Here is a 21,679-nt window from a genome sequence, read left to right on the forward strand (position 1 = left end):
TCTGTACATTTTAAGATATTAATTTGTACGTCATGGTGGTTTAACTGGTTTATTATTTGTGAAATGCTAAACACCATCTGCTTATCCTGTGTTTTGGGCGTTTTTTCATGCATTTTGGCTGAAAATTACTGTCGCAATCTGGCAACCCTGCTCAGAGCAGCTCAGTGTTGTCTTAAAAAAGAAAAACAAACCACGAATCAACAGAAGAATGTTCATTTGTAGTTCTAAACATATTTAGGGTGTTTTTACCCACTTTTTGTCTCTCCCACGATGTTATTCCTCTTCTACAGCGTCAATTACACGCAAAAGGATCCTATGCAAATTAGGCGTTGACGTCATTTAGCGACTTCTAGCGACTTTTAGGACAGCCAATAGCTACTTTCCTTACTGAGGAGTTGGCAACACTGCCCAGCAGTGGCTTCTTGGAAGTTGTGGGACTTGAACCGGTATCACTCCGATTGCCAGTCCAGTACTGCCATAGCTTTGGTTAGCTTCTAACTTGGAGGAACATCCTGACAGATCTTCTCCTTGCAAACTTTAAACAAGAGTCCCACCAGGTTCATTATGTGGTCCACTTTTGATTGAGTCGTGTACTATTCTCATGATGACAACACTCAACTATCCTGTCTGTCCCTCCCACAGACTCTCAAGCCTCAGGTTGTCTAGACATGTCGACCAGACCAATCAAACCATCACCATGAAGAATTCTCACATAACCCCACCTGGAAACGTGAGTAAGCTGGACGTTATGAAAGTTCTCACCATCCTCATGTTGCTATCAGGTAACATTAAAGCTCAGGTCTGGTTCATGGTCCAGAAGAAGTCTTGTTTACTTATTTATGTTTGTAAATAATCAAACTTTACTAGAGAATAAGCTCTGATACCGAATCACAGCTGGATATAAGAGAGATTATTTAATGTTAAATCTGGATCTTTCAAAATTTCTCAACATAAAGATCAGAACACAAGAATAAATCGAACTGAAAACTGGAATCAAAAGTAAAATACAGAAGCTTTGTGAATATTTGTGGTTATTATTATTATTATTACTTTGATGAAAATAATCTGGAGTTCTTTCGGGTGATTTTGGTTTAAAGGTTGGTGAGAATAAACCATCACAGTTTGGACCATGTAATTCAATCTTACCTCCTGAAGATGGAGCCCAGAGTTCACCTTCATGAGAAACACATAAACTGGTTAGATCATCTAAACACTTCAAAACTGGTGGGTTTAAAAACTTATCTTGACATTATCCAGATGTGAAACCTGATGTAGAGGATGGTGGTTGGAGTCAGGAGAGTAGGGTTGTGTATGATTGTGTACAGTATTCAGTAGTAGTAGGTAGTAAGGTAGTATGAGAACTGTACTTGCTGAAAAATGCTGGACGTCCCTGGAAAAGACGACATCTTGAAGGCAGCACATGTTGCTCTAAGATCTCAACGTACTTTTCTTTATTAATGCTGCATCACAGATGTGTTAATGACCTTAACCAAGGGCACTGTCACGCCCCCATACCATGACAGACCCTGTTCAGACCCTGCCTCTGCTGACACACTTGTTAACATCAGGCTTGCCTTTATTCAGATTTGAGCCTGTACCTTGTTTTTGTTGTTTTTTATAACAGTCACGCTCCACAAAATTACAATTACCCTTTCTACCATTCCTTTTGACAGTTCCCTCCAGACCATCCTGATTAGAGACACATCCACATTACAGACATTAGAGCGTTCAGCTGGAAGAGCTCCGGCACTTTCTAGTTCACCAACACGTTTTTGGAAATCTTCCGGTCTCATGTCAAATATGCCTGGTTGTAAACGCATAACTTGAGCATCATCAGCATCATATTATTCAAACAGGTATTGATGAGTCACATATCTGAATCCCAATGAAGTGATAGACCGGCTCCGTCTTCCCAAGTTTTAAAGAAATGAATAACAAAAGCACTTAGTGTTTCATTTTTCTCTGGTTTACAATTAGAAGCGATGGTTAAATCAGCAGACTTACTATTCTGAGATTTAAGGAAGTCTGTAAGTTCACCAAAAAAAGCATTAACATGACCTGGTGAATTCCATGTGAAAATGAATCAGGATTGTGTATGAACTGTGTGTGATTGGTTCAAGGCCTGTTCCAATCACTGTGTTATATTAGACATGTCAGGCGCAACATGAGGAGAATGTGAGCGTGGACTTATATCGGTCCTCCATACATCCACAACTGATGGCATACTAGAGGAATAATTATAAGGTGTGTCATATGCACAACTTAGTGTAGGAATTTCAGTCACTAACTCAGTTTCAGTTACTGAATTGTTGAAACATTTCAATAAAATGGTTCTATAATCAACTCCAGTCAAATTAAGATGTGCAGTAAGGGATCTCAGACTTTCCAAAATCCATCGATTTCTTTGGAAATGGTAAAAGATGAAGTACATTTTTAAATTCAAACAGACACAGGAGTTATTTTATACAGTGTAACAACAAGATCGCGGTCAGAGGACATTTTCACATCAAACAAACATGTTGGGTTAACAGTAGACAGATCGGGTGTAGTTTTGGTTTCACTGTATGATTACAATCCGTGCCAACGTTCAGAGTTTGTTGTGAATTTTTACTATGGGCCACAACTTCAGGTTGTTTTTGTACTGGTACATTTGTAATAGTTAGTACGTTTGATAGCCGTTTGGCAATTTTTTTAATTTTTACTATGACATTTATCCCAGATTGGTTTCATATTCATCCAAAAATCAAGACCATTATTCATGAAATCCTAATCTCAGTTAGGATCCCCATATTTATCTACAATACACAAAGTAGCAGTGTGCAAATATTCAAGTTCAAATGAGTCCTGTTTAGGAAAAGGTCTGAATCCTAGATTTTTATTAAAACCATGTAAATTATCTATCACATTCCTGTGTAAGTACTTTGTCCAAATCTATCAAGCCACTGTTTCATGCAATTTAGGACAATAATACTTATTTATGAAGTAAATAAGACCATCTGTTGATGCATGCTCAATAATCCAGGTACACAAATCCACAAAGTTGAATCAGTTCATCTGGACACACGATTATTGTAGAGATACGTTTCGTCACTCAATCCGAATGACTTCTTCAGTCTGAGCTGGTGTTGAATACCCCCGACCTTATATGCAGTTGATTTGCATAATGACTGATCACCGCCCACTGCATAACAATGGAACTGGTGATCAGGTCCATATGAAGTTCACAATGACCATTAATTACAATGGTCATGTGTGTCTTTCACACATGATTGGGGTAACGCTCCAATGTGTTGGTTTGCGGTAAACATTTACTTTCAATCGTACCCCATCTTTACTAGCAATTTCACAGTCTAAGAAGGCTAAAACGTTGTCGCTTGCATCCTCCCTTGTGAACTTGATGTGTTTGTCCACCGAGTTGATGTGGTCTGTGAAATGTGGTACTTCCTCTGATTTTATTTTAACCCAGGTGTCGTCCACATATCTGAACCAATGACTCGGTGGTGTCCCTGAGTAGGTCCTTAGTGCCTTCTTTTCCACTTCCTACATGTACAGTAAATGTTCACCGCAAACCAACACACACGGACCAGTACTTAAGGTTTGACTCCCATCATCCTTTGGAGCACAAACTAGGAATCATCAGGACACTGCACCACCGGGCGAACAGCATCCCTTCAGACACTACGGCCAAGGATAGAGAGAAATCTCAAGTCAAGAAGGCCCTGGGTGAATGTGGTTATCCCAACTGGGCATTCGTAAAAGAGGGAAAAATGCCCAAACACAGCTCCAGTGGATCGAAGGGAAGAGAAGAACAACCGAGGTCTAAGTGCAAACCAGTGGTGATTCTGTATGTGGAGGGAGTATCAGAACAATTAAGATGGATATTCTCCAAACACCGTGTTTCAGTTGCTTTCAAACCCCAGAACACGCTACGCCAGAAATGAGTTCACCCTAAGAACCGGGTTCCTCGACACAAACACAGTAACGTAGTGTATGCTGTTAGGTGCCGGGAGGATTGTCGGGAACTGTACATCGGGGAAACTAAACAGCCACTGGCGAAACAGATGGCCCAACATAGAAGATCGACCTCTTCTGGCCAGGACTCTGCGGTTTACACCCACCTGCAAGCCAGCGGCCACTCATTTAATGATGAAGATGTTCAGATCCTGGACAAGGAGGAACGCTGGTTTGAACGTGGAGTCAAAGAGGCCATTTACGTGAAGAGGGAACGACCATCTCTGAACCGGGGAGGGGGCCTGAGAGTACATCTCTCACCATCATACAACACCGTCATTGGAGCTTTACCCCAATCATGTGTGAAAGACACACATGACCATTGTAATTATTGGTCATTGTGAATTTCATATGGACCTGATCACCAGTTCCATTGTTATGCAATGGGCGGTGATCGGTCGTTATGCAAATCAACTGCATATAAGGTTGGGGTATTCAACACCAGCTCAGACTGAAGAAGTCATTCGGATTGAGTGACGAAACGTATCTCTACAATAATCGTGTGTCCAGATGAACTAATTCAACTTTGTGGATAAATAAGACCATGTTAGTAACCAAGAAATACAATTCAAGGAATTACTCCTCTCCCAATAATGATAAAATTACAGAATGATAAAATCTATAAAATAAAGTAAAAAGGACAGGAGGAGTGTCAGAGGAAATAAACAAAATAAACAAGGATCCCTAAAACGAAACAGAGTAACCAGATAAGTAGCTTTGGAACTTCCAATCTCTACGTATTCTGAGCAGTACTCTCAATGTTAAACAATTTCAACACAATATTTCCTCAAAACAGAGAAACAGATTCATAATTTAACAGATAAATAATCTTAGAGAACATCACTGACCTGGACTAGATTACCCACATTCTCCACCATTTGTTAGGTATTAACATTTGTTAGGTTGTTTCTCAACAACAACAAAACCAGCCTAAACACTATTTAGAACTGCATGCTCAGCTCTCAAGCTGTGCAAAGTGTAGACATACTAGGCCTAATACCATAAGTATATGGACATAAGTGTAACTAGGATCTAACAGAAAGGAACACCTGAGTCTATAAACACTGCATCGTCAGGACAAAAACAGAACCAAGTCCAAGGTATCGTTTGTAGATCTTCACCGTCGCATTATAGTCATGCACAGATCAGGGCATGACAGGGCAATTAAAAAAACACAAAATCTTAAGCTTTAAGTGTTACAAGGACGTCTACAGTGATCATTATGAAATGAAAGAAGCTGGGCACAAAAGGGAATTTGGTCAGAGAATAAAAAAACAAAAGTCAAACAAAAGAGATGAGAGAGCCTGTTGGATGGATAATCAGCTTTACAGCTATAGTAGTGTGTGTGTGTGTGTGTGTGTGCGTTGAGACATTTGTTAATAGCTCATAGCGAGGACAAAAGATCAGACAATAAGGAACAGCAAAAATTAATAAAACATAAAATCCCTCGTGCCGCTCAGCTGGCACGGCGGTAAAGTACGCTAGCACACTGGAGTTGGGGTTTCGAATACATCTCAGCTCTGCCTTCCGACTGGGCTGGGCGGCTGCATTAACAACGATTGGCTGTTGTTCATAGGGTTAAGGGTTAAGTTGGATCACAGGTCCTCATAACTGGTTCAACTGCGGCCCCTGCTGGCTGACTGATGGCCCCTGCACAGGGCTGAGGAATAATGCTGATGGGGGTGTGGCCCTCCATACACAGTGCCGATTGGTGTATGTACTCGACTCGTGCATGTGAAAAATGCAGTCTGTACTGACTGTACGTGCCGGAGGGGGCGTATGTCAGTTGAGAGGCGTCTTCAGTCAGCGGTGAAGGGTCGAATTTGTTTAGAGGACGCAATCAGGGTAACTGGACAAGACTAGATTGGGGAGAAAAATCTAGCCTCCAGCTGCCTCCAGTGTTTTTGAGTTACTGTTCCAGTGATGGCTCAGTGGTTAAGGTACTGGACTAGTAAACAGAAGGTTGCCGGTTCAAGTCCAGCCACTACCAAGTTGCCACTGTTGGGTCTCTGAGCAAGGCCCTTAATCCTCAATTGCTCATCGTGTTCAGCTCATTGTGTAAGTCGCTTTGGATAAAAGCGTCTGCTAAATGCTGAAAATGTAAATGTAAAATGTAAATGTAAATGTTCCACTGCTGTCCTGGGATCTCCACCATTCCTGAATTACTGATTACACTGAGTGGGTTACAAGTTATACCAAAATGTTTTGTCTTTACTGTCTGAAGTGAGTGAGGAACCTTCTTCTTCATCTGTGTTTTGAGTTTCTTTATCTTTTGCTGGTTTTTGTGATATAGAGGAGCTGCAGGGTTCAGGAATCTGCTGGTCATTTTTTGGCCTCGCCTTAAAATCCAAACATTCCAAACATTTATCAAATCTGTTGGATCAAAAAAAAAAGAGAAGAAAATGTTTTATTATTGTAAATTATAATTCCTAAAATCTGTAACCCTGCGTTCACACTGACAGTGATGTGACAAAGTGAGATAATTATTAGAATGAAGTGGTGAATGTAAACATAGTAAAAATAATGTTACATTAGAGTTACACTGAGGTTCAGATTGATCTTCATGCTCAGTTTGCTGTTTTAATATTTAATATCAGCTCAAACTTTAGAAAATAAAAGTGCTGATGTGTCCAAAATATAAAACAGCATTTTTACATGAACCTATTTTTTTTTACTGTGAACAACAATGTTATAAACCAGCTAATCAATAATGGTATTAACTGCTGACTACTTTTATTATTGATCCTGGTGATTAGTTGTTGTAATGATCTTTCTCCTGATTCCTTTATTATTATGATGTATGAATTAAACATGTACAGTTTTATATTTACTTACTTTGCAGTGTTTCAGTAGACTAAACAGTCGCTTCACTGATTTTTCTAGTCCGTTCTGACTCAGATCCAGTTCCTTCAGGTATGAGGGGTTATCCTGCAGAGCTGAAGCCAGATCTCTACAGTCCTTCTCTGTTATACTACAGTTATTCAGCCTGCAGATCAAGGGGATCAACAGGATGAAAAGACGTCATGTTATTAGTTTTCCAAAAATGAATTAAAAATCAAAACTAAAATATCACCTTCACAAAAATATTCAGACCCTTTGGTGCGGTACTCTACACTCTACCTTGGGACGTATCTAGAATGCAGTCGGACCTGATGCAGTCTGAACTGGTTTGAGTGCTGCATGTGAATATAAACGCATCATGACTTACTTTAGTTTCTCCAGTTTACACCGAGGGTTCTTCACCAGTTCACACAGGTTTCTCACTCCTGATTCTCCTGGTTTATTCTGGTTCAGATTCAGCTCTCTCAGGTGAGCAGGATTTAAAACCAGAGCTGAAAGTAAACCAGCAGAGTCTTCTTCTGTAATGCTGCCTTTTTTATACAGCCTGCAGAGAGAAACAGAGGAAGATACGAGTGTTTATTCATAATTATAATGATTAAATGTTTAAATATATCCTTACATTAAAAGAGGCCTTAATAAAAATAATAATAATCAAGCTGTAATCTTGAATGTTTGCATGATAGTAGAATAAATGAATAATATAATAGTAGAAAATGGTTCCTCTTACGTGAGGTTTTGGATTGTACAGTGTGGATCCTCCAGCAGAGCTGATAGTTGATTCACTTTGATCTCTTTCAGTGATTTGGAGCTCAGATGGAGTTTCTTCTGCAGTAAGATGTTTTTACCTAGAATCTGTTTGAAAGTGGTGTAGGCTTCCTCTGCATCAGGACTTTTAAACAGCCTGTAGAGAAGAAACATCTAGAAACATCAATCTTATAACATTTATAACATTAATAACATTCATAACATGTATAATATTTATAACAGTCTAATAATGATTTTACTGTTTCCACTCATGCACTTGTTTTCAGATTTGGAGTGTGAAGTTGTTTAGGCAGGTGGAAAAGCAGTTCAGGAATCCTGACCACTAATCACTAAAACTGAGCTCTGGGATGTAAAGTGTGAATTTTATGATGTAATTTTGCTGAAAGTGTAACAGTTTCTTTATCTTGTACACTGACAGATTATTTTATACTCCATACACACGTTACATCAAACATTTACTGACTTCAATCATATTTAGAGTTTATTCTGCTACTTAATTATTACATATTTAATGTTGCAACTAATCAACTTTACTGTTTTTTAAATGTTTATACTTATTGTAAATGTGACGCTGGATGAAGTCGGTGGCGTTTCTGGATGTTGTTGATGTTGGTTTCTGCTTTGTGTAGATGTAGTGATGAACTGTGTTTACTGACCAGGGTTTTCTGAAGAACTCAGTCTATGTGGTTCTGTTCATTATAGATGCAGCGCTGAAGGATCGATGCTCTTAAACTTAATGCTCAGAGATTTCTTCTCTTTATTTATTATGGACTGTAGATGGTGAAATCCACAACTTACAAACTCTGACCCTTCCTCACTCATAAACTCTGACCCATCCTCACTCATAAATAATTCAGCTTTTTAATCATGTATAAAACAACATAATGTCATGAATGTGTAGCTGTGTGAATGAATCTGATTAGCAACAGTTTATGCTAATTCTCTTATTATAAAGTATAATGAAGTGTTGTCTGGAGTTTATATTTATCCAGCACTGTTTCCTCCTTCATCATCAGAATCAGATTTAAATTCATATTTAGTTTAAATCTAATAATTCTGCAACAGTTAAATCATCAGATTTTAGAGACGACAGTAAAGTGATGAAAACAAAAATCTCTCACCTCAGTTTCATTTCATTTCTGTTATACCATCCACCCTTACATACTTCACAGATCTTCTGCACTCCTGATTCTCCAGGATGGTTCCCTCTGAGATCCAGCTCCTTCATGTAAGAACGGTTTGAGTTCAGAGCTTCAGCCAGAGCAGCATAACCTTCATCTCCTACACCACAATCTGATAATCTGCAGAAAGAACACAGGAAACCAGAACAGTTGGGACAGGGTGTAAACTACATAATATAGTCAAGATACATGCCAAGGTTTTATTCCAAAATTCTTCAACCTTCACCTTGCAGGCTGTGAGCCAACAAGATGGTTCCATGTCACCATTTCATCTAAACCCTGACTGGGTAACGTGTGTGGCTTGGTGACCACTTGATGACCAGGCACTCGCCTATGAACATCTTTATCTGACCTTCTCTTACTGAGACCTTCTCACCTGAAGTAGAATTAGGGTCTCGGTAAAACAGGGTACCACAACATCTTATAGTCAACACCATTGGATTACAGAAGTGAAGATTATTAGCATCATTACCTCAGAACCTCCAGTTTACACTCGTTCTTCTTCAGTCCTTCACAGAGCTTCTGTACTCCAGAGTTCTGTAGGTTGTTGTTGCTCAGGTCCAGCTCTCTCAGACTGGAGGATCCTGATCTCAGAACTTCAGATAAAGCTGAACAGCTCTCCATCGTTAGATCATCGTCATTAATCCTAAACACAACAGAAACCCCCAAATTTATCTGTCATGTTCAGATGCTGAGTTACTTAAATATCAGATTCTCACTGATTCTGATCACTGTAGGTAAGTTATATAAATATTAAACGTTTGACTGTTTTATTGGTTATTGTTTATTATAATAATAATAATAGATTTAAAATGCTTCACTGAGGTCGTGTCCTTAATCAGCAACAGTGGACTATACAGTGTTTTACCAGAGTTACTACATTATTTTCTTATTATACACACTTTTTAGTGCCCTACTAACAACTTTAGGAACTTTATTAGAACTTTATTAGAATGTGAGTTAGTGATGTTTAACATGTGCAGAATTACAATTAAAATTATATTAAAAACAAGTCAAATTATTTTGCATTTTTCCTTTCATGTGAGTGTGTGTGTGTGTGAGTGTGTGTGTGTGAGTGTGTGTGTGTGTGAGAGTGTGTGTGTGTGTGTGTGTGTGTGTGTGTGTGTGTGTATTTACTAGGCAACTATTTAGTATAAATGATCTTCTACTTCTACTGATCATCAGGTTCTACATGCAGTACCAGAATCTGTAATGATGTCACTGAATTAAAGAAGCACTTGTAGAATAATGAAGTGTTCCGTTTATGTGAGAGCCTGGAAATGATCAGTGCTAATAAACTACAAACACGAGCAGCTGAAGAGTGAAGTACTGACTGGAGTTTCCTCAGTTTGCAGTGAGAGTCCTGCAGAAACGCTGAGAGAAGCTTCACTCTGGAATCTCCTGATACCCCCCCTGGGTTCCTCTCCAGCTTCATCTGGGTCAGTATTAAGAGGTTCTGACCCAGAGTGGAATAAAGAGACGTGTAGACTTCTTCTGCTTTAGGAGACTTTAATAACCTACAGAGAGAAAAATAATTTAATATAAATAATAAATGTAACAGTAAAGTTTCAGACAATGAGATCATCAGTGATGTTCATCTTTAACTGGAGATAAGAACCAAATCCAAATACCCAGGACTCGTACTGCTGTGCTGCATCCACACCATCAGCTACTTGTACTACTTATGGTATATGATACACTCTGAGTTTGATGAACGTTCTCATGTAAAAATATACAAACTAAAGGTATAAAAATTTGGTTCTATCAAAGCAACACAAATTCAGAACACAAGTGGTTCATTTATTCATTCTTAGTAACCACGTCATCCTGACTGGGGTCGTGGTGGGAGTGAAGCCTATGGGTCGCAGTCCATTAGAGGGCATAACACATGAACAATTTAGAGTGGCCAATCCACCTACCTGCATTTTATGATAACTTTGGCAAAATGAAGTAACCAAAGGGATTGCTGACGAGTCTAAACCTAGATGTGCTAATACACTAATGTGATTAATCTCACTGTTAGTAATGGTGAAAATCCTTTGAAAACACATAGAGCAGCACTATCATCAAATGTTGTTTTATCTTTCATTTACAATAATAACTGATTTTATTTGTGTAGCATGATTCGTTTATGCTAGAGTTTCTAATATTTATTATCAGTTCAGGTGGAGACGGTTTGTTTAAATTAATCAATTCATGCTTACAGGGTTCACAAACTTTTCCTCACACATAATATATCAGTAGAGCTTCAAATAAAAGAGTAGAAATAATAATCATTTATTTTCGCTTACCTCAGTGTCTGCAGTTTACAGTTTGGATCCTGTAGTAGATCATCAAGCAGTTTTACTCCTGAATCTCCAGGATGGTTTCCTCTGAGATCCAGCTCCATCAGCTCTGATGATGGGTTTGATCTCAGAGTTTCAGCCAGAGCAGCATAACCTTCCTCTCCTACACCACAATCTGATAATCTGCAGAAATAATACAATATTTAATTATTTAAATGTATTGTTGGTTCATAATTTTCTTTCTCATGAATAACGAGTCTGAGTAGATAAAAAGCACAACACCAATGATCTGGTAATAAATAAATGATAATAAAATACTAACGTGAGTTTGTGGAGTTTGAACTGTGGATTCTTCAGTAGATGAGAGATCTGAATCACTCCTGAATCTCCTAGTTGATTGTTACTCAGATCCAGATCTTTCAGGTGTGATGGATTTACATCAAGAGCTGATTTCAGATCAGTACAACTTTTATCTGTAACGCTGCAGTTCCTCAAGCTGCAGAGAGAGAAGAAGAACATCTGAATAAAAGTATTTATAAATAATATAATATTATAAGCTACATGTTGGTGGGTGTAAAATTAAATCATGTCTGTTCCTCTTGAGGATTTTGATGTTTTATTTATATTTTGCCCACATGAACCATCCAGGAGGAAATTCATGATTATTTCACAACAAATAAGTGAGATTTTATTTTTTATTGCACACTCGCTTCTGATGACATTTATTTATTTATTTATTTATTTAAATTAAAAAATTTGTATTTTTTGCTATACAAGATTGTTGATAAAGCTTATCAGCTGATGTGCATTTGATCGCCCAAGTTTAATGATCAGTGTGAACTCCTGAAGCAGTGGCTTTGGTATATCAACCCACTGTTTTGTTTTTTAATATTAGCAATATTTCGCTTTTTTAATTGTATAACAGAACCAGTGCACATCCTAAAAAACTACATCTTAAGGTTGAAACATGCATTTCCAAGGGAGGATATTTTGATTCTGTTGTACTGGTTCGGTTACCAGTTGATAAACTCATGATCATGGTGGGCTTATAGAACTAGAGTAAGTCAGTGTTTAATTCAACATGTATTATGGTGTTTTCTAAAGAAATAAATATTCACATTTAAGGCATCTAGCAGACGCTGTTCATACTAAACAACTTACAATTGTGACTGAATACAATCCAAGCAATTGAAGGTTAAGGGCCTTGCTCAAGGGCCCAACAGTAACTAATAGTGATAGGGTGTGAACCAGTGTAGCTTCTGATGCTCCTGAAGAGCTGGTACAGGCAGTGACATCACTGTTCATTTCTATTAAATATGTGTATATAATAATATTACTGAACTTACTTGAGTCGTTCCAGTTTGTATTGATGATTTTGCAGTAGAGGAACGAGCTTCTTCACTCCTGAGTTTTTTATTGGATTTTGACTCAGATCCAGATCAGTCAGGTGTGATGGGTTTCTACTGAGAGCTGAAACCAGAGTAGTGCAGTCGTTCTCTGTTAAGCTGCACCCACACAACCTGCAGAGAGAGGGCGCTGTTAGAAACTCTTTATTTGTTTGATTTAGGGATGAGCAATCAGAATAACGACGAAGTCTTTCAGGATGAATATAGAGCAAAAATATGACCAAATACCTAGAAGAAAACTGAACTGGGAAAAGTGCTGACAAGAGCTGCATGAAGCAGGATTCGGAACTAGAATGCAGAGCTATAAAGCAAAGTTCTTACACCTTTTTCATCCTACAGATGTTTGTTTTGTTTATTAGGATTGTAACGTCATGTTTTACACTTTGGTTACACTTATGACAGTGACGGTAGTTACTCACCACACAAGGTTCATCAGGTCACAAGGTTATATCCAACACAGTCATGGACAATTTTGTATCTCCAATTTATCTCACTTGGGGAAACTGGAGCACTCGGAGAAAACCCACACAGACACAGGGAGAACATGCAAACTCCACACAGAAAGGACCCAGGCCGTTCCACCTGGGGTTCAAACCCAGGACCTTCTTGCTGTGAGGCAACAGTGCTACCCACCAAGCCAATGTGTCTTACAGAAATAAATAAAGGAAAAACACAAAGAAAATCTAGGTTTAATCAATAACTCTGCATGTTCCTAAAAACTTACTTTACTGATGAAAGAAATCTGTAATATTACAAAACATTTAAAAACATTTAGAGAAACTATGTGGATTTTACACTTCAGCATTGATCTGTTGATGTTAGACAAAATAGTGACTATTTCTTTAGGGAATTGTACAGCCTGAAATAAAATAAAACATCTTTATTAAAACAGTTTGCTTTGATTGTTTAAGTAATAATCTTTTGTTACCTCCTGGATGAGTGTAGCACAAATACATTTAGTGGCTGAATTGTTCACCCTTCAGCTCATTTAGTCTAAATTAATTACTGTTAAATAACTTACCCCAGTTTCTTCAGTTTACAGTTTGTATTCTGTAGTAGATCATAGAGCTTCTGTACTCCAGAATCTCCAGGATGGTTCCCTCTGAGATCCAGCTCCATCAGCTCTGATGATGGGTTTGATCTCAGAGCTTCAGCCAGAGCAGCATAACCTTCCTCTCTTACACCACAATCTGATAATCTGCAGAAATCATTTATCAGAGTTTCTTACATTTACTTTAAATTGTATTTCATTGCAGACAGGATGAAAATATTTCATGTTTTTTGGGGGGTTGTAACTTTAAGTATTTTAAGGAGTAATAAAAGTAATACAATAACATTTCTATTTATTACATTTTTACAAAACAGACATTTATTTAATTACATCTCTCAATAATAAAATTTATTCATATAGCACTTTTCATAAGAATATGAAATAAGAATAAGAATTACAAAGTGCTTTTCAAAAACTTTACATGTCATAAAATGTACACACACGTACATAATAAAACACATCATAAAATACAATAAAATATCAAAGTTTAATGATTAAAGGTTTTCATGGAGTGTCCTGTTTATTCCACATAACTGCATGTATAATGGAGGATGTACAGTGTATCACAAAAGTGAGTACACCCCTCACATTTCTGCAGATATTTAAGTATATCTTTTCATGGTACAACACTGACAAAATGACACTTTGACACAATGAAAAGTAGTCTGTGTGCAGCTTATATAACAGTGTAAATTTATTCTTCCCTCAAAATAACTCAATATACAGCCATTAATGTCTAAACCACCGGCAACAAAAGTGAGTACACCCCTAAGAGACTACACCCCTAAATGTCCAAATTGAGCACTGCTTGTCATTTTCCCTCCAAAATGTCATGCGATTTGTTAGTGTTACTAGGTCTCAGGTGTGCATAGGGAGCAGGTGTGTTCAATTTAGTAGTACAGCTCTCACACTCTCTCATACTGGTCACTGAAAGTTCCAACATGGCACCTCATGGCAAAGAACTCTCTGAGGATCTTAAAAGACGAATTGTTGCGCTACATGAAGATGGCCAAGGCTACAAGAAGATTGCCAACACCCTGAAACTGAGCTGCAGCACAGTGGCCAAGATCATCCAGCGTTTTAAAAGAGCAGGGTCCACTCAGAACAGACCTCGCGTTGGTCGTCCAAAGAAGCTGAGTGCACGTGCTCAGCGTCACATCCAACTGCTGTCTTTGAAAGATAGGCGCAGGAGTGCTGTCAGCATTGCTGCAGAGATTGAAAAGGTGGGGGGTCAGCCTGTCAGTGCTCAGACCATACGCCGCACACTACATCAAATTGGTCTGCATGGCTGTCACCCCAGAAGGAAGCCTCTTCTGAAGTCTCTACACAAGAAAGCCCGCAAACAGTTTGCTGAAGACATGTCAACAAAGGACATGGATTACTGGAACCATGTCCTATGGTCTGATGAGACCAAGATTAATTTGTTTGGTTCAGATGGTCTCAAGCATGTGTGGCGGCAATCAGGTGAGGAGTACAAAGATAAGTGTGTCATGCCTACAGTCAAGCATGGTGGTGGGAATGCCATGGTCTGGGGCTACATGAGTGCAGCAGGTGTTGGGGAGTTACATTTCATTGAGGGACACATGAACTCCAATATGTACTGTGAAATACTGAGCAGAGCATGATCCCCTCCCTCCGGAAACTGGGTCGCAGGGCAGTGTTCCAGCATGATAATGACCCCAAACACACCTCTAAGACGACCACTGCTTTATTGAAGAGGCTGAGGGTAAAGGTGATGGACTGGCCAAGCATGTCTCCAGACCTAAACCCAATAGAACATCTTTGGGGCATCCTCAAGCGGAAGGTGGAGGAGCGCAAAGTCTCGAATATCCGCCAGCTCCGTGATGTCGTCATGGAGGAGTGGAAAAGCATTCCAGTGGCAACCTGTGAAGCTCTGGTAAACTCCATGCCCAGGAGAGTTAAGGCAGTTCTGGGAAATAATGGTGGCCACACAAAATATTGACACTTCAGGAACTTTCACTAAGGGGTGTACTCACTTTTGTTGCCGGTGGTTTAGACATTAATGGCTGTATATTGAGTTATTTTGAGGAAATAATAAATTTACACTGTTATATAAGCTGCACACAGACTACTTTTCATTGTGTCAAAGTGTCATTTTGTCAGTGTTGTCCCATGAAAAGATATACTTAAATATCTGCAGAAATGTGAGGGGTGTACTCACTTTTGTGATACACTGTATGTATATAGTTGGTCAACATTGAACTGCAGTGGTATTTGTGCTTGAGGTACAGTTGGTTGTTGGTTGTATTTATGTTGAGGGTCACACTGAACGATTCAGACTTACCTCACAGTGTGTAGTTTACAGTTTGGATTCTTAAGTAGATCAGAAATGAGTTTGACTCCTGAATCCTGAATCTGATTGTTACTCAGGTCGAGTTCTCTCACAGTGGAGGAATCTGATGATAGAACTTGGAACAGAGCTGAACATCCTTCATCTGTCAGATTACACTGACTGAGTCTGAAAATACAATCAAGCAGAAGAAAGTGTGAAATTAAATGATTTGTTAATCTGTGATTTGTAAATTCTACTGAATGTTTATTAAAAACAAATCTAGTAAAAACAAAGATTTTCACTAATAAAATTTGTACTTTGCAAATATAAAAAAACATTAAGAATTTGACATCTGCATCACATTCAGAACGTTGAGACGGAGGCGTGTTTACCCCAGTGTAATAGTGTTTCAGGTTACATTTCTTGCAGTGGTGGACTGTGTATAGACTGTGTTCATAGTGTCTATACACCTCTTAAGCCCATGTAGATATACAGGGGTTGGACAAAATAACTGAAACACCTGTCATTTTAGTGTGGTAGGTTTCATGGCTAAATTGGACCAGTCTGGTGGCCAATCTTCATTAATTGCACATTGCACCAGTAAGAGCAGAGTGTGAAGGTTCAATTAGCAGGGTAAGAGCACAGTTTTGCTCAAAATATTGCAATGCACACAACATTATGGGTGACATACCAGAGTTCAAAAGAGGACAAATTGTTGGTGCACGTCTTGCTGGCGCATCTGTGACCAAGACAGCAAGTCTTTGTGATGTATCAAGAGCCACGGTATCCAGGGTAATGTCAGCATACCACCAAGAAGGACAAACCACATCCAACAGGATTAACTGTGGACGCAAGAGGAAGCTGTCTGAAAGGGATGTTCGGGTGCTAACCCGGATTGTATCCAAAAAACATAAAACCACGGCTGCCCAAATCACGGCAGAATTAAATGTGCACCTCAACTCTCCTGTTTCCACCAGAACTGTCCGTCGGGAGCTCCACAGGGTCGATATACACGGCCGGGCTGCTATAGCCAAACCTTTGGTCACTCGTGCCGATGCCAAACGTCAGTTTCAATGGTGCAAGGAGCGCAAATCTTGGGCTGTGGACAATGTGAAACATGTATTGTTCTCTGATGAGTCCACCTTTACTGTTTTCCCCACATCCGGGAGAGTTACGGTGTGGAGAAGCCCCAAAGAAGCGTACCACCCAGACTGTTGCATGCCCAGAGTGAAGCATGGGGGTGGATCAGTGATGGTTTGGGCTGCCATATCATGGCATTCCCTTGGCCCAATACTTGTGCTAGATGGGCGCGTCACTGCCAAGGACTACCGAACCATTCTGGAGGACCATGTGCATCCAATGGCGGTGCCGTGTATCAGGATGACAATGCACCAATACACACAGCAAGACTGGTGAAAGATTGGTTTGATGAACATGAAAGTGAAGTTGAACATCTCCCATGGCCTGCACAGTCACCAGATCTAAATATTATTGAGCCACTTTGGGGTGTTTTGGAGAAGCGAGTCAGGAAACGTTTTCCTCCACCAGCATCACGTAGTGACCTGGCCACTATCCTGCAAGAAGAATGGCTTAAAATCCCTGTGACCACTGTGCAGGACTTGTATATGTCATTTCCAAGACGAATTGACGCTGTATTGGCCGCAAAAGGAGGCCCTACACCATACTACTAAATTATTGTGGTCTAAAACCAGGTGTTTCAGTTATTTTGTCCAACCCCTGTATTTATTACAGTAGAATGACTTTTTTATGGTGTAAAAATGCACACTCATGAAGAGACACAAGAGAGAAGCGAAAAACGAACTATTTGTAAATCTAAAATACAAAATGAACTACGAATATCTGCTTTTTGGCCGATTTTCTCAATACTTTTGGCCCCATTTTGAAGACTGAGGTTTTTTTTATGTACTGCACTACGAGAGCTCAAAATTAAGACTCATTTAATAGCGTTTCCTGCTAAATAAATTGAGGTTTCTCCAGATTGCTTGAACCTTTTCACAATTATTTGCCGTCTTGCACTGACAAATGTAAAATGTTTCTGAACTAAGTGATTTTTCTTTATACCCAATCGTGATTTCCTCACCCGTTACCCGTTCACCAGCTAATTGTGGAATGTTTCAGAAATTGTAATTTTTATATTTAATTTTTTTTTAAACTTACAACTTTGAGTGCATTGCAGGCATCAAATTCTAAATTTGTTCATAGTTAGAAAGCACAATGAAGTTGTACCTTTGTCAGTTAAATAAATGTTTATGTGGCATTGGGCTCTGTGGGGAGGTGTTTAATTCATATTTACCTCAAACTTTGTAGTTTACAGTTTGGATTGTTGAGTAGATCAGAAATGAGTCTGACTCCTGAATCCTGAATCTGATTGTTACTCAGGTCGAGTTCTCTCACAGTGGAGGAATCTGATGATAGAACTTGGAACAGAGCTGAACATCCTTCATCTGTCAGATTACACTGACTGAGTCTGAAAATACAATCAAGCAGAAGAAAGTGTGAAATTAAATGAGTGGATTGATCAGTTATGTTATCGGTTATCTTTTATGTGAAGTTATACTAAGTCATAATTACCTGATGATCTGGCTACTTCGCAAAAGTTTTAAAATTTTAAAAACAACATTTATAATATAATAACAAATTAATTATACGGACTAAGGAGTGGCTCCGTAAGAAGCATTTCAAGGTCCTGGAGTGGCCTAGCCAGTCTCCAGACCTGAACCCAATAGAAAATCTTTGGAGGAAGCTGAAACTCAGTGTTGCCCAGCGACAGCCCCGAAACCTGAAAGATCTGGAGAAGATCTGTATGGAGGAGTGGGCCAACATCCCTGCTGCAGTGTGTGCAAACTTGGTCAAGAACTACAGGAAACATCTGACCTCTGTAAAGGTTTCTGTACCAAATATTCACTTCTGTTTTTCCATTGTATCAAATACTTACTTCATGCAATAAAATGCAACTTAATTATTTAAAAATCATACAATGTGATTATCTGGGATTTTTTTAGATTCTGTCTCTCACAGTTGAAGTGTAGCTACAATAAAAATTACAGCCTCTCCATTCTTTGTAGGTGGGAAAACTTGCAAAATCGGCATCAGTGTATCAAATACTTATTTTCCCCACTGTTCATAGATATGAAAGTAATGTAAAGTGCAGGTGCAAATAATAAATAATAATAACAGGTCCAAATGACACTGGAGTAGAAGATCTGAGCAGCAAGATTTTTCTTTAAAAGAACCTGATGTTCTAACAAATGGTGGAGAATGCAGCAATCTCAGTTCAGGTAAGTCATTCTGTATTGTTGTATTATTAGCTATTTAGCCATTGTAGGCTGCTGGATCATTTCATGTATACAATGATTTATTTTAAAGAATATTAAGTGCTCAGTAACCCATAATATTATACATCAAAAGGTCTTTTTCTTTTTTAAACTGAGAAATAAGAGTGTAAATGAGATCAGTCTCTGCTTTTGACTTGGTCTTAGTTTCTTACTGAGCTGATCTCCTGCACAGTATTACTCAACCTCCCAGAGTACTAAGTACAAAAGAACGCAACAATTAATTACTTTTCTAATTACATTTACACAACAGTGTGAGCATATAATTGTGATTGCTGCAAACTTGTTCTTATACAGTAAAATGATAATTATTATTGTCTACAATTATGAAGCTAAAAAGAAAAAAGTCAGTAAATTCACCCTTTACATGAAAAAAAATAAATAATAGCTCACCTGAGTGTGGTGGGTCTGCAGTGTGGATCCTTCAGTAGCTCTGAGAGCTTCTTCACTCCTGAATCTCCATCTATCTTCTGACTCAGATCAAACTTCCTCTCTACTAACAGGTTTATACTCACAACCTTCTTCAGATCAGTGAAAGCTTCTTCTGCAGCAGCACCCAACAACCTGCAGAAAGAAAAGAACCACCAATTCAGAATCAAAAACCACAGTGGATCCTCCACTACAACATCAGGAAGATTCGGCCATTTCTCTCCAGGGAAGCTACCCAGACTCTGGTCCAATCACTTGTAATCTCATGGTTGGACAAATGCAACTCCCTCCTGGCAGGAGCTCCCATGTCCACGATTAAACCCTTGCAGCTCATTCAAAATGCAGCTGCCCGTCTGGTTTTTAACCAGCCCAAACACTGCCACATCACCCCACTGCTGCCTCATCATCACCCCACTGCTGCCACATCATCACCCCACTGCTGCCACATCATCACCCCACTGCTGCCACATCACCCCACTGCTGCTACATCATCACCCCACTGCTGCCTCATTATCACCCCACTGCTGCCTCATCATCACTGCTGCCTCATCACCCCACTGCTGCCACATCACCCCACTGCTGCGTTCTCTTCACTGGCTTCCTGTAGCTGCACGCATTCAGTTTAAAACACTGATGCTCGCCTACAAAGCCAAAAATGGACCAGCCCCAAGCTACCTTCGCGGCCTTATCAAACCCCGCTCTGTACTAACGCAACCTCCGAGCCTCTAGTCTCGCTCGACTTGATCCTCCACCCAGGACTAAAGGAAGACGAGCATCAGGTCTCTTCTCTGTTCTAGCACCCAAGTGGTGGAATGAACTTCCTCTGTCTGTCCGAACATCTGAGCTGTCTTTAAAAAACGATTAAAAACCTTCATCACGTCTTTACTAAGCACTTAAGCTGACTTGTACGTATTTACTAAAAAAAAATTCCATTTTCAAAAAACAAAAAAAAACAAAAAAAACCCCACTTTGGTTCTAACAGGTTTTAGCAGATTTGTGTTCTTCGACTGTTGTTTACCTAAACTTGAGAAATGAAATGTTCACTATGGAAGCACTTCTGTAAGTCGCTCTGGATAAGAGCGTCTGATAAATGCAGAAAATGTAAATGGATCCATGAGACAGGAGTGAAGACATTAACAATAACAACTGATTAGATACTTTTCAGACAGAAATATTCAAGTTACTAATATCCAAGGATGGACCTGAAGCTGTAGAACCAAAAGTCTGGCATGAATTATCATCTAAAGTTATTTTATAACTTATTACTCTAAATGTAGTCATTACATCATAATACTAGAAAAGATCTTTACCTCAGTGTGTTCAGTTTAGATTTTTTAGTCTGTAGTAGATCATCGAGCAGTTTTACTCCTGAATCTCCAGGATGGTTCCCTCTGAGATCCAGCTCCATCAGCTCTGATAATGGGTTTGATCTCAGAGCTTCAGCAAGAGCAGCATAACCTTCCTCTCTTACACCACAATCTGATAATCTGCAGAAATAATAACATATTTAATTAATTAAATTTACTGTTGGTTCATAATTTTCTTTCTCATGAAAAATGAGAAAAAAGCACAACACCAATGATCTGGTAATAAATAAATGATAATAAAACACTAACGTGAGTTTGTGGAGTTTGAACTGTGGATTCTTCAGTAGATGAGAGATCTGAATCACTCCTGAATCTCCTAGTTGATTGTTACTCAGATCCAGATCTTTCAGGTGTGATGGATTTACATCAAGAGCTGATTTCAGATCAGTACAACTTTTATCTGTAATGCTGCAGTTCCTCAAGCTGCAAGTAATAAAAACAAAGATTCTTCTTAATAAGTATGAAGTCATTTGGTGTAAGTATGAACCTGGATGGTGTGAAGATGTACAATGTAAAGTAAAATAACCCTAACCCATCTCTTCATATAGATCCTGTACGTATGTAAATGTGGCTCATTGTCAAATTGTTTTTGCATTTTATAATGAAATTTTACATTAATAACCTACATTTTTAATCAAACAAGAAGTGTAACTATAATCTAACTTTAATCTATTATTTTGATATAACAAACTATAAC

The 21,679-nt window shown here is 38.9% G+C and overlaps 1 pseudogene; it reads right to left on the reverse strand.

Moving 5' to 3' along the window:
* Positions 1-7,575: 7,575 nt before the first annotated feature.
* The window catches only part of LOC134323472 (NLR family CARD domain-containing protein 3-like), a 43,648-nt pseudogene continuing 29,544 nt past the window's right edge, over positions 7,576-21,679 (reverse strand).

Source organism: Trichomycterus rosablanca, chromosome 11 (genome assembly GCF_030014385.1).
Source record: "Trichomycterus rosablanca isolate fTriRos1 chromosome 11, fTriRos1.hap1, whole genome shotgun sequence".
In the NCBI taxonomy this organism is placed as follows: domain Eukaryota; kingdom Metazoa; phylum Chordata; class Actinopteri; order Siluriformes; family Trichomycteridae; genus Trichomycterus; species Trichomycterus rosablanca.